This window comes from Triticum aestivum, chromosome 7D (genome assembly GCF_018294505.1).
Source record: "Triticum aestivum cultivar Chinese Spring chromosome 7D, IWGSC CS RefSeq v2.1, whole genome shotgun sequence".
Lineage (NCBI taxonomy): Eukaryota > Viridiplantae > Streptophyta > Magnoliopsida > Poales > Poaceae > Triticum > Triticum aestivum.
The window spans coordinates 609,388,489-609,398,481 of NC_057814.1; positions in this window are offsets into that span (position 1 = coordinate 609,388,489).

Below are 9,993 nucleotides of genomic sequence, written 5' to 3' on the forward strand. Positions count from 1 at the left end.
ACTCTCATTGCAGATGATGCAGAATTCTGCCCTTTCGGCTTTGGACTTTATTTTATATTTTTGCTGCAAATTGAAAGAAACTATTCTTAGTTCCTCTCCTTTGGAACTCTCATTGCAGATGATGCAGAATTCTGTCGTTTCAGCTTTGGCCTTTATTTTTATTTTATTTTTTTGCTGCAAATCAAAAGAAATCCTCTCTTTGGAACTCCCATTGCAAATGATGCAGAATTCTGCCCTTTTGGCTTTGGACTTCTATTTTCTGCAAATCGAAAGAAACTATTCTTTGTTCTTTTACTCGTATTATTTGGTAAAGGAAAAGGAAAAAGAGAAAGACCAAAGACTGGGCGATGCCAATATTCTAGTCCGATCGCTCGTACACACCATATGATTAATGAGCCCCACTTAAATTTCAGTCTTTTGCATGTGAAGTATTGCTCGGAATCCTATAATTGACATGTTCCCCTTTCTAATTTCCAGGCCTATATCTTGCACAGTCCCATGCATCCAGCAAATAAGGGTTGTGTGGGCTGTCAACCAAGCATTTTCTTTATTACCTTGTATTACTTGCTTTTCAACTCATTCACTGGAAAAATAGAAAGAGCACTGCTTGGCAGACGACACTGTGCAGACGAATTTTGGACGACAAAGGAATCAAGCCGTCCATGCATTGGCAACAGACAGCCACTCACCGCTAGATAAGGCCATCGTGCAATGGTTGTCTACACTATTTCGTGTGCAGAGCAGTTTTGAAATAGAAAACTGGTTGTTGCGTTGTGTCTTTTCAAAATGGCTTGACTAGGCTGCCTAGTTAGTTCATAATGCCTGCCTTACATTTTACCTTGTTTATATAGATAATAGTTTATTGCAAAGTGAAGCACACTATGGTAAGCAATAAAACATCAAATTATCAAAATAGATGTCAAAATAGAAACATCCAATGGACTCCTAAGTTGATTTTCGTTTTCTAGCGCAACCACTCAATGGTATGGTATACCCGCCATGACATGGCGTCAACCTTATGTTTTTTGCTCCCTAAAGCGGCCAGTCCATGTGAACTCCAAAATAATGTTCCTAATGATTACATCTGGGGAGTATAGCTGGCTCCTAAAGACGCAAGCATTTCGGGCATCCCTGATTTATGTGCCACATCTTTGTGAATGAAAGAATTGTTCAAGTTGCAGATCCATCCCGACAAGTCACATAATTGAAAAGCTAATGCCAACACAGAGACCAGCACCAATAATCCGTGGAGACCTCCCATGAGTCCATATGCAACCGAGTATAATTTTGGCATTTTGCCCGGTGCTCTCACTTCTCTCCAACTATTTTTCTCGTTCGGTGCCCAGTGACCATGGGTAATTTGCGGGGTTGTGAAATTATGGGATGATTGTGGATAACTTGCAGGTATGGGGCATTAGGGAACTGGGCTAATCCCCCTTTTGAAGAAAGGGGGAATTAGGGAAGGGTGAGATTCTTTATAGGTATGAGCGCAGATACACCCATACCATCCTTAAGGGCACCCCGAAAATTATTCTTGCCGTTCTTTCAGAGCCTTGAATTCTTAGTACTAATCCATGGAACCACAGATAGTACACAAAGTACAACATGCACATCACATTACAAAGGCACAAATTTATTTATTACCATAATAGCCAAAGTACACTAGACAAATCCAGACAGAACAAACATGCTGCACTCATGCATGTTCGTTAAGAGTGTACCCTGTGCACCGGGAGTTTTTGTGCTACCAGTGCAATGAACACCAAAAGCTTGCTCTGTAAGTTCTCAAAAATTCTGAAAATAATATAGTATATAGACAAAGCATACATCTATTACGTCACAAAATTTAAATTGCAGATTTAACTTACATCAAGAGAAACAACAATAACAAATTCAGCTACGATAGTGTTAACAGGCCCAATTCATAGACCAGTTTAAAGTAACTACTACTCATACCATGATTTGTCTTTTTAATTTCTCGGCTGCGAGTTGAATTTAGAACTTCAATTTTGTAACATTATTTATACTGTGTTCACCCACTCAATTATCTTCAGATATTTTTAGAACTTGTTGCACATATTATTATTTTTACTTCAGGTGAGCAGGTTGCACATGAAGAACCTCCAGTGCACCAGATTGGGCCTCCATGTTCTGCATGAGTGTCGAATTGCTCCTTGACAAAATATTGTAATTATCCAAGTAATAACTAACAAAGGTGTAGTATATTTTTTCACGAGGGAACAAATTAATAGTACCGAATGCGGCACATATGAGCAGGGGTTGCGCGTGGTAACAGACATATATAGATAGTCGAAAAATACAAGTCGAATAGCCATAACACACAAAACATATATGATTTTTTGCTCGTTACTAAAAAAGGAGAGTGCATAAACTACTGGCACGAAGGACAGATGGGTGCTGACACGGATGGACGTAAGCGATCCCGCTTGATTAATGCCATATCGATGGAGATGGCCGGATGCTTGAATCATCCGTGCGTACAGTCGACAATGGCATCAGCGCGATCGAAGTTCACCAGCGAGCAGGACGCCCTTATGTTGTACGACCTTGTGCTGATCCCTCCGGCCTTGAACCACACCTTGGCCATCACCACCACCGTGCAATTTGACCAGTCTGTGTTGTTGGTGGCGGGCGGCGGCGGTGGGCTTCTTATGCCACCAGAGCTTGCCTGATCCGGGGCCTTGTTGCCGCTGGCTTGCTCGGACTGCCAGTACTCCGCCGACACGTTGATGTGGGCCACATTTCCCGGCGCCTGCCTCCTCCCGTCCTGCAGCACGCTCAAATCGACCATGGCCGGCACCCATGCCGTCTCGCTGTACCATATCTCAGTGTCCAGGGCACCGTACAGCACCGCCATGCGCGGGCTGCTGTTGTTGGCAACGATGGTGAAGTTGTAGAACTTGGTATCTTCGACAGGCCCGCCGACTTTCATGTCTGTGAGAGAGAGGTAGATATGCGCGGGGGAGAGGCTGATGGAGACGATGGCCGTGATGGCGATGGCGACCAGGGTTCCGATCAGGGTCACAAGTATGATGTGCTTGTGGCTCCATTTGCTGGGAGGAGGGATATGAATCGCCATGGCAACTTAGACTTAGCTTGTCAGCAGGCAGGGAGTGCATTGGCTATATACTCAATAATATATATGAGGCTGATTAAAAGTAACCAAAAAGGGTGGATTTGACATTGGATCAGAATCAGTGCCTAGCTCGGTCACTGGATTTACCCAAGAATATACATGATTAAGCATTGGACGCAGGATGTTTGTTCAAGTCACTAAAGTGAGGCATTGTTTATGAAGTTGCAATGCCACACCACAATATATACACACGTGACCTATCGAAATGACATTCTAAGAAGTGGCAGGCTATTCTGCTGTACACACCAGCTCACATCGATCTAAGAGAGGTGGTTGCACCAAGACGTGGCGGACACCTTCACATCGGCTTTCTTTAGTTGGTGAGACCATATAGGGAAATCGTTGATTATATTTTGCAAATTACAATGGGACAAATTGAAATATGGGGGAAGACATTAGTGTTCCTAGAATCTTAAATCTTCCCCGGCACAGTAAGCAAGACAAAGTGACACGAAGTGGAAAGGGAGCTTTAGTGGGGCGAGAAGGCCACACACAGGTGTGCAGGGTGCAACAATCAATATGATGGGTTGTCTGCCAAACCGCCCCACTTTGCGGACTGACAAAAAATAGATGTCGATGGAATTACAGTTGTCTCGAGCAATAGGGGTACACTCTATAAAGCCTCATGATCCTCTTTAAGAGGTTCAACTTAATGTTCAGTCTCTTTACAGAATAGCAAGGCGAACACTTTCAGTTTTCATGGGGAGGTGCTTATTCCAGATGAAGGCAACGTTTTTTTATATTCTAGATGAAGGCAGCGTTTTTTTTTCTGCAAGGAAAAAAAATGACGCCTTCATCTGGAATATGCACCTCCCCATGAAAATCTAAGTGATTGTCGGAAGGGGAAGGCAGCATTGCTATCATCTTCAGTGGGAGATCACAACTCATTCACTGCCTTTGTGGTTAAAAGGAAATTCTCGAGGAGGAATTTGCAGTGGGGGTCATGCGAGAGAGCATAGACCTAAGATAAAATACACCTGAAAGGCTTAATTTTGAAACAAAAAAAGCACGTACTTTATTAAAGAGTGCTATCCAATCTGATTTTCATACTTGCTTGTTTCGATTTTTCAAGTCTTCTTAGGTGGAGCAAACAAAGTGCATGAAAATCACTGCTCTCGCTTATTGTGCACACACTTTCTTTTCTCGCACATCAATGCAAAAACTTGGTATATAAAATCTCCAGACATGAATGCGAGGTCTCTGAGGTCTATATCAAAATGATTCTTTTTGTTCACGGTGCATTTTGTGCTCCCTGGGACTCAGCTTGATTTATCAGTTGGAACAAAGTTGGCAATCAACATAATATCTTTTGATAAGGGACATTATTGTTAAAACAAAAGGAAGCAGAGGAATCCTCTAGTTTTACCCCCTTTTTCCTTTTGCTCGGAATCAAAGGTTGCTTGGCATTGACTCAACATTAAAGTAGTAGATGTTTAGGGAATTTATCATGTGTAGGTTTGTGCTTCGATTTAAAAAAAAATCTTGTCATATAACATATTTAGAACTCTTGAAACATAAGAAAAAACTTGTGATTGAGTGAGAACTTGAAGGATTTATAGGAAACAAAAACCAACAAACTTGATAAAAAAAAGGTAATTTGGATGCAACACAAGAGTTTGAGGAGAGAACTTTTCCATGAGGCTTAACTTATGTTAGATATCATCCAAGTTTTCAATTGATTGAGACATTGCGTGCAATTCTTACAACCCCATTCATATGATCCAAATGACTATAGGGAAGAAAATCCTAAGGAATGGAATCATCGAAAATTTCCATGAAATGTTACAATAAAAATCATATTAGTAGTCCTGAAAAACACATGTAATATCATTTATATTGATCATATGAAAATTTAATTCACTATGCATGGCTGTGATATATGTCCCTAGAGATGATAATATTCTCTCGTCACTCTGCACATTATTTTCTAATAACCCTTTTTAGTGCATAACTCAATTTCAGAACTTGGAAGTTATTTTAAATATTATATTTTTCGGGTATAATGTTTGTCATCGTGTTGGCTATAGCTAATCAAGATCGCCTTCTTCTCCGGGATGTTGATATGATCCGCAATTCGCTGTAGTCAGATCCTTCTGGCTCTGATCGGGGACCCCCTAGGTGCATGGTTTGCAATGTTACCCTGACTTCGAGGGTGTTATGGAGATCCAGAGGGGGCATTGAGCTTTGCTTATGGTGCCACGCCAACGAGTGCAAGGGCAAGACGACATGGATATATACCAAACGACATTTATTCCATTTTCTGCCTTTGTAAGGATTTAACAGTTATAATATATGGCTTTGGCCTTCTCGCCAAAATAATAATAATCAAGACTATTCTAGGTGTACAATTGTCCAATGTATTAAAGGAATTGATTGTTTATTCGTGCATATTTAAAACTATAATTCGAAGTGCACTTAACATTGAGAAGTGTCCATATTGTGTTGGATCAATGTTAATTTTGCACCCCTACATGCATCTAGATAAATAACAAAGTTTAGAAAGAGCTGCTGGGGACAAAAACGAGGTCTGACACCACAAGTATATTAAATGCCACATATCAACCAACTTATTGCGAACTAGGGGTAGCTCAGATGGTTAGGTTCCTTGTGATGGAACCAACCCACTAGGATGCAAGTCCTATACTTGGCATTGGTAGTCGCACTTTCCTCAATTTATTTCAGGCCTTCCGGCGATGTGCGTTCAGTGGGAGGAGACGTTCCCGTCGTCACGAAGACGTCTATGACGATTTCGTCAATCTCAAAATGATGTGCCGGCTCAGTCTTTCGGAGGTGTTCATAGGGGATAGGGTGTGCGTGCGTGTGTTTATATGTGCAGATGTATAAGTGTCTGTGTCTGTACTGTGTTAAAAAACCAACTTATTCAAAGATCTGAGTCGCTACTCTCTTTCATGTCTACGCCCTATAGAATTTTAGTATGGGTTTAAATAAATTGGATCTTGGCGGAGGCTTGCAGTATAAATACTTTCTTTCTTTTATCCATATTGCTCCATTATCCACACATAATCTAACCCACCTTTCCTGAGTGGGGTAGAATCAACTAACTCTCAAAGCTCAGACTACTGGTGGTGGGCTTACATACATCATACATACTGGATTAAAGAACACAGGTGTTGAGATATATATCTTATAAATGAATTATTCCTAGACATGGCCCACATAGAAGATCACTTTAGTGATCTCGTGAATCATTATTTCTTAATAAAGCCCTTCTGAAGAATAAAGTACATGCGTAGCTCCCTAAAGAAATGCATGCATGTATGGTCTTTTCCTTAAATAGTTCATGTTGGGCTTTTACGTGACCGTCTGCTGGTAAGGTGACTGGGTTTTTTTTTTTTTGCGTCACTCATTTTGTCTTTTTTTCAATAAATCAAACATAAACAAAAAACATAAGTTTTTGAAAGAAATATTGAATTGAGGACATTCATATTATCCGTACAGAGAAAGAATAAAAAAAGGTAAAACAAATGATCACCAAAAGGTACACATAAATTGCATTATTTTACAGTAGGTAAAAACTAGCACATAGTATTGTGATCTTCAAATGTGACAGTATGGAAACCCTAAGCATCCGTCCGTCAAATCCGTCCTTTTTTCTCACCCCCGACCCCCGCGTCCCTCTCTGAGGCGACACGGGGGGAACCCTATCCGCCCCGCCGCCGGCGCCCCCTTCCCCGCCTTCCTCCCTCGCCGCCGTCGTGGTCCGCTGCGGGGCAAAGCCCTGGCAGTGCCGGCGGCGGCGGGGCATCTCCCCGGCGCAGCTCCCCTACCTCCCCCAACGACGGCTCGGATTTGGCCGCTGGTGCCTTGGCGGCGTGGCGCGGCGGAGGCACGGTGGCATCCCTGCTCGGCGCCGGAGGTGGTGAGCCGCCTGCTGCCGGTGGTGCTGCCTCGACGGCTGGTGCAGCCCGGGACCTGGGATTCACCTTGGCTGGATCTGGGCGGCGGGGTTCGGGGCTGTGACCTCTGTTAGGCGTGGCGTGGTGTTCCCGTGGCTCTGCTGCGACTCGCTCCCGGCGGTGGTTGGCTAGCGGCGGGTCGGTAATGCTGGCTGGCGGCGCTCGGAGCACGGATCTGGTGCGTCTTTGGCGCTGGCCAGCGTCCTTGGGGTGCTCACGGCAGGGAGTGCGGCGGTTGTCTCTGGATCCTTGCGTGGAGCGTAGCAGGATGGAGGATGTAGGTGGTGCACCGGCACTGGCGATGGCGGCGGTGCGAGCGCAGCCATGGCGGCGGCGGCGCTGCGAGGCCTTGCTAGGAAGGGTATTGGCGGGCAGCGGGCATTCGGTTGCTGCCGTGTGAGGTGTGCGGCGATGCCTCGGCGGTGTGGGTGCCGGAGTGTGGTCGGAGGTGCGGGTCGGATCCATTCTGGTGGCAGTTCCCTGGCGCGGGTGAAGGCCGCCATGGCGGAAATGGCTTTGCACCGCTCGGTGGTTCCTGCGGCTCCTAGTCGATGTTGAAGGTGATGGCTTTAGGCGTGTTCCCTCGGAAGTGAGGGGGGCTTCGATGGCAAGTTGTTGCGGTGACGGCGGTGCGAGGCATCTGATCGGGACTGGCCGGGATCTTGGAGACGTGGAGATGTGCAGCGCTACGGATGAAAATCTTGTTCGGTTGTGGCCGAACCGGCGTTGATGGCACCTGCGGGTGTCATTCACCTTCCTGGAGGCTTCGTCGAGTGCAACGCCATCTTCCTCGCGACCTCGTATCGGCAGCTATCTCCGGGGCGAAAGCCTTGATTCGTAGGATCGGCATGATGGCAACGTCTTTGAGGTTGTTACTCTGTTGGGAGCATTGTGCTGGAAGACTCGAGGTCCCATGATGCGCTCTTCCGGTGTTCACCGCTGCCCGGATCTTTCTCCTCCGACGCCATGTGCGGTCGTCGCTGGCTAATCCAAGAAAGCTGGAGTTGCTGTTCTTCGGAGGTCTTCAGTGTCGGCCGAGACGCGGCGAGGGGCTCGGTGTTGGGTAGGCTTTTTGTGTCGTAGCTGTGTTGTTGTGTTTGGTTGTCCTTGTACGAACTGGGTGTGGAGTTGGTCGCCTTCGTTGTTTGCAGCGAGTGATAGACGTTGTTGTATGTCTTATTTCTCTCCTTCTATAAAGCTAAGGTACGCAATTTGCGTACCCTCGAAAAAGAAATGTGACAGCATGATTTGCACATAGATACATAGAACTTACGTGTATACGGCCATATTATATATACTCAGTACTTAAACAACAAAAGAGTAACGCTGAAGATTATTTGTCTCCCATCTATGATTGCATCTCGTGTTGATTGCACCGTCTCTCATGCGCACACGCCATTGCAGATGCACACAAATCCACTTGTAGAACAAACAAACACGCGAGCGCCCACACACAGAGAGAGAAAGAAATAAAGAAACTAATACAAACTCACAACAAGGAAAAGACGTTGAACAGAAGGGAAGAGAAGTAACTGAATCAAAAAATAATAATCAACGCGTGATTAATAATAGCAAAAGCGGGTATTTAATTAATTCTGGAAGGGGCCTGCATATGTAGTAGAGTACACATCTTCTTCGTCATTCACTCATAAAAGTAGTAGCCAATTAGCTCACTCAGCGAGCAAGCGCAAGATGAGTGACATCAAATACATCATTGCATCCGAGGCCGACAATGGCGAGCATACAAGATTCCCGTGCCTAGCCGTGGTGCGCTGCGCGGCGGCCACCGGGGTAACCGTGCTTGCCCTCGCAGTGATTGCGATGGTGATCCACGCCGTGCTGCGCTCCGAAGACATCCGCCTCTCCGTCAACGACGGCTATATCGGGGCCGACAACCTGCGAAGCCAGACCTATGTGCCCAAGACCAAGACTACCACCGGAGTTGGAGTAGGCAAGCTTGCTGAAACTCAACGTCGTAGTGGTGACGGCATCTCCACCGACATCATAGGTCGACAACCTCAAACCAGCGTCGTCTCTGACCGGGACGCCAACATAGGTGCCGGTCTTGGCATTGGTGGCTACGGCTACGGCGACGACGACTTCCAGGCAACCCCCAGGGTGGGGAATAATTACGGTAGTAATGGTGCAACTCGGGTCGTTTACCAGCGGGCTAACACGACGAATCTCCGGGTCATCTTGATCGCCAACAACCCCGGCGGCAGAACCAAGATCGACTGCAACGACACCACCGTGAGCGTCATCGACATGCAGTCCCCAACCAGTTCATACGAGATCGGCACGCTGAAGCTGGACAACTTCACCGTGCCGCCGCAGACGACTATCACGCTGCAGAAGCGGCTCAAGATCACCGACCCGGCTAAGCTGAGCTACATCTGGGACAACTACGGCGGGGAGGACAGCTTCAGCGTGGTGGTGCGGGTGAGCGCGAGCGTCACGTCCTATCCGCTGGGGAAGAAGACGCAGACCGAGACGCGGACCTACATTTGCCGGCTGGTCACCCTCGGTCTGATAGACCACGAAACGTACCTTGCCGCCGCCGACAGAGACTGCATCGCTGAGCCGCAAACGCTGGCATCTGCACCGGCACCGGCACCGGTACCGGCGCGGTGATCGTTGCACTGCAGTCTAGAAATTAAGCATGCAGGAGAATTTCATCAGCAACTTTGTGCTACGTATGATCTATCCATTTCGATTCCCTTGTGTTTGCTTGCTATGCGTGCACTGTAAGTTTCTCCATGTTTTTTTCTCTTCAACTGTACGATAGTGTGATTTGTGTAAGTCCCTTACTTTTCATCTGGCCGGCCCCTGTTTCAGCACAACACGGGTTGGAGAATCAATCATGTATGCATGCACGTACCCATTGTTCATTGTCTCAAAAAAAAAACATACCCATTGTTC